Source organism: Egretta garzetta, unplaced genomic scaffold (genome assembly GCF_000687185.1).
Source record: "Egretta garzetta isolate BGI_Z169 unplaced genomic scaffold, ASM68718v1 scaffold300, whole genome shotgun sequence".
Taxonomy (NCBI): Eukaryota; Metazoa; Chordata; class Aves; order Pelecaniformes; family Ardeidae; genus Egretta; species Egretta garzetta.
Genome location: NW_009258271.1, coordinates 152,727 through 157,043, shown reverse-complemented (window position 1 = coordinate 157,043; position 4,317 = coordinate 152,727). Strand labels below are relative to the sequence as shown.

General features: G+C 51.0%; 1 protein-coding gene across 10 annotated transcripts in view; it reads left to right on the top strand.

Moving 5' to 3' along the window:
* Positions 1–4,317, top strand: part of DAGLA (diacylglycerol lipase alpha) — a 72,707-nt gene that overhangs the window by 24,360 nt on the left and 44,030 nt on the right. The window contains exon 1 of one of the 10 annotated variants that reach the window (XM_035889726.1): positions 2,577–2,826. The exons of the other annotated variants lie outside the window; for them this stretch is intronic. The gene's annotated coding sequence lies outside the window, so the exon portion shown is untranslated. Of the gene's footprint in view, positions 1–2,576; positions 2,827–4,317 lie in introns of those variants that run through there. 10 annotated transcript variants of the gene reach the window in all.

The window sequence follows — 4,317 nt, the reverse complement described above, 5'->3', positions numbered from 1 at the left end:
AAGAATTTCTTCCTTAGATCCAGTCTAAACCTCCCCTGCTTCAGTTTAAAGCCATCCCCCCTTGTCCTGTCCCAGCTGGCCCTGCTAAAAAGCTTGTCCCCCCCTTTCCTCTGGGCCCCCTTGAAGCCCTGACCGGCCGCACTCAGCTCTGCCCGCAGCCTTCTCTTCTCCAGGCTGAACACCCCCAACTCTCCCAGCCTGGCCTCCTAGCGGAGGGGCTCCAGCCCTCGGAGCATTTTAGTAGCCCTCCTCTGGCCCCGCTCCAACAGCTCCATGTCCTCCTTGTGCTGAGGGCTCCAGAGCTGGACGCAGGGCTCCAACTCGAATCCTTTTTGTGCAGCGCCCAAAAAAATCTAACGGAAATATTTTGAATGGTAGTATCTTTTTGTAAAAATACTGGTGAATTTTGGCATCTCGCTTCACGGCTTGGACTACCTGGGATTATCAGTGCTATTGCTCAAGAGCAGGTGACGTGTCAGCATCCGACCCTTTGCGGCGTGTGGCACACAGCGTTCTTCTACGGGAAGATAACCAGTTTGGAGTGAATAGCAAATGCGATACTGAATCTTCTGCGTTAGTAGTAAGGTTTGGAGAGCTGATTTTTTTTTTTTTTTTTTTTTTTTTTCTTCCCTCATGAGAGAAGAGGGACTGTTTAAGAAAAGCTCTGATAAGAGGCTTTTGAAATTCAAGGGTATAAATTGTAAGGCTGCGAGGTTCAGGAGGGTAATGGGTAGGAGATGTTGTCTATGTTTGAAGATAGCGTGGGACTCGTGAGGGCTATTTCTACCCAAGCAAGAGGTGTTTGAAGTAAGGGACCAAGGGGATGGATTTAAGCAAGGAGCACATGCACTTAGAAAACATCTTGATCTGTTTATGCTGCCTGAGGCAGAGGGGCTTTGTGAAGAAACATTAGGGAGGAATAAGCTGAGATGGAGATGGGCCAGTGTTGGGCCAACTGGCTAGTCTGTTCCTACCAATATATTCACCATTGCACTTCCACGGGCGTATTTACGCCAGAATTTACAATTTAAGTTGAGGGGATGTACAGGTAATTCTTGTCCCCTGGGTTTTGAAGGTCAGTTTATACTCCGAGATGTATTTTGGGTATTTGTGTCAGTGGGCAGTATTGTAATTCCAGATCTAACCTAATCATATTAGTTCTGTAATGACGGCCCTGTAGTGAGATGATTGTGGTGCAGTGGCCTTATCCTGGGGGAGCTGCATCTGAAATGTGCCAAGCCACAAGAGGCTTTTTGAACCTTTCCTTTCTCAAACCCGGTGGCTTAGTCTCATGGCTCTGGCACTGACTCATTTTATCTCCTTCTCCTGGGAAAATGGGAGAATCTTCAAAGCAGGTGTGAAATTGATATTCTAAAATTGAAGACCCCATTGATTTTTGCCAGCGTTCCCTGCCCATGCTGAACAGCGTGTGGCTTGGGGGTAAGCATGGCTCTTAGATGTTACATTAATACAGATAATTCTCTTTAAAGTACGGTTCCCTTAATCGTCTTCGGTCATGCTAGAGCTGTCCTCACAACCTCCTGGCAGTTGCTGTGCCATCTCCCCCCGGGGAAGGAGCTTTCCCTGCAACTCCTGCAAGCATCGCTCGCAACAGATATCTTCTGCCACTTGGAGAAGGCAGCCCTGTCTTGGAAGGGCTCCTTTTCCTCTGGTGCTGGGTAATTTGTCCTCCGCTTATACTGGGAGCTTCTGTTCCACATTGTGTGTGCTGAGTAGGTAGTTCTCTCTCTTATAAGATGCTCTGAGATATTGCCACCCTGGAAGGGCACTTTTTGAAGGTTTGGATATTTTTTCATCTGTCCTATCGCTCTTTTCTTGCTAATGGTTATTATGGGTAAGTCTAGTTCAGTCTGCACGCTGGGTGCTGCAAGAGGTTCTGGAGGAGAAATGGGTTTGTATGTGTGCAAGCAAATGCCTCCTAGAGACTTTGTATAGATGTAACCACATCCCCCCCTTCTCCCTGCAAGGGAAGAACAATTCCCGGATTGTGAAGAACCAAGCTCAGAAGAGAGCTCCATTTAAGGCCCTTAAAAACAGCTGGACGAGGACTGATGGTTTGATCCAAGTTCTCACTGATGACTTCCGTCAAGTACAGTAAGCGCTTACAGAAAGGCGTGCTTAATGGGAACCAGGGGTGGTTGTAAGCTGCGGGGGTGATGCCCCAACCTGGGGTAGAAAGCCCACATCCCATGTGGGACATGCTTGTGAGGAAAGGAAGGATGTGGGGTTTGGGTAGGGGTGACTGGATGGGGCTGGAACCCTACCTGTTAGCAAAGTGCCATTTCAGGGGAAGGGTTTGTATTTTACGAACCAGCAGACATTTAAGGGTCAGGAGCTGTATGGTTAAGCAGGCCCCATCCCTGGGAACATTCCAGGCCAGGTTGGCCGGGGCTGTGAGCAACCTGATGTGGTTCAAGGTGTCCCTGCTCCTGCAGGGGGGTTGGGCTGGGTGGCCTCTAGGGGTCCCTTCCAACCCAAACCATTCTATGATTCTACGAACGTAATTTTTGGTCACCCCAATTTGACAAACATGGTTATTTTACAATGCTGTTGGTTTTTTAGTTCGCTTCAGTATAAAACCACTTTAGCATCTGCAAGAAGTACGGAGAGCTTCAATAATAGCTCTAATAGCTTCAGAAAGAGAGGAAACGCGGATACGCTGGCGAGGGATGGAACATGGCTCTCTTGATCAGGAGGAGACGAGGAAGGTTGTGCAGTGCTGTGGGGGAGGACTCACAGTTGCCATCCTGTGTAGGAGGCAGAAGACGATTCCAGAGGACCCAACTGGATGGAGTTAATCTGGGGGTGCGTGGACACTGTCCTGTGCCTGCCTGGGCTACTCGGGTGACTCTCAGGGCTTACCTTGGAGGTGGCCTCCTCTCCAGCTCCTGAGCCAGGCTGCAGCACCCATGCGGTGCCCTCAGGACAGGCGTCTGGAGATACCTGGGTGAGGCGACCTGGTTGAGAAGTAGCACAGGCAAGCGGAGGAGCAGAAATAACCCCCAAGGAAACGCAAAGCTTATTTCCTTTCGGTTTTCCAGGTGGATTTTCCTAAGCAGCTCTAGCAGATGATCTGGGAGAGCTGGTGGTCCTGGGCTATGACTTCTCAGCAGGGCCAGCAGGTTGTCAGGCTCTAGAATGGGCTGCCCAGAGAGGTGGTTGAGTCCCCATCCCTGGAGGGATTTAAAAGAGGGATAGATGAAGTGCTTAGGGACAGGGTTTAGTGGTGGGATGGCAGGGTTAGGTTAAAGGTTGGACTCGATGATCTCAAAGGTCTTTTCCAACCAAAGCGATTCTATGATTCCCTGGGAACATGGTGGCATTTCAGCCAGGGCTGCAGGAGCGTGCCGCTGGGAGGATCGGCGTGCCGGTACATGTCGCTGGATTTCTGCAGAACTGCAAAGAGCTAAGACCTGAAAATCCCTTTTCTTTTGGGCTCCCTGTAGCCTTAGCGGTGAAGATGGAGGTCTGGTCGACGGGCTTTGAACAGTTGTTATTTTGAGGGAGTTTGTTGGGGTGAATAATACCGCAGGACTCTAGAGCTGAGGCAGAATTTGGAGAGACCAACTGAAAGAGGGTGCTGACAGAGATGAAACACAGACGAGATGGGATTGCTTTGTCACACCTGGGTGGTGTCAGTTTGCAGGCAGGTCAGCATCTCGGGCCGAGGGGAAGGGTAGGTGATGAATGAAGCCCCTAGAAGGGTTTCCTCCAGCTGATGCCTCTGTGCAGACATCACCACGGGTCTGTCGAAATGAGAAGAAACCATTGGCACTGGCGGATCTAATTTCCACGTGGTGTTGGCCTCCCATCTTCTGCTCGCCAGGAATAGCAAGCCATGGGCTGAAGGGCAGGAGGTTGAGTGGGGAGCAGGAGGAAGTTTTCGGGTGATCAAGGCGGGGATGCTGAGCGCGTCTGCAAGCCCTCGTGGAGCCAGGGATAAGGAGTTTCTGGGGAGGCTTTGCAGGGGGGTTAGCATGTTGGCTGTGTGGGTGCGAGCGTGCTTCGGGCGGCTGCGTGATGCTGTGAGCTTGAAGCAAATCCTGCGTGTGGATTTGGGTAGTGGGGAGGAGCTGGTTCTCTCCCGGGGTGTTGGCGTGGCGTGGGTGGGCTCCCGCGGTGCGAGCGCTACGCACAGCCCTCTTCCTTCAGCTCTGCCTGGGTTCGGCTTGGATTTACTTCTGTACCTTCTGCTGAGGCTAATGTCAGGCGCGAAGGGATGTTGGATTAGGCTAAATCTCCGAGGGTTAACTGGAACGTTGTCTCGCTGTAGCATTTTTCTCCCTTGCTCTTTTC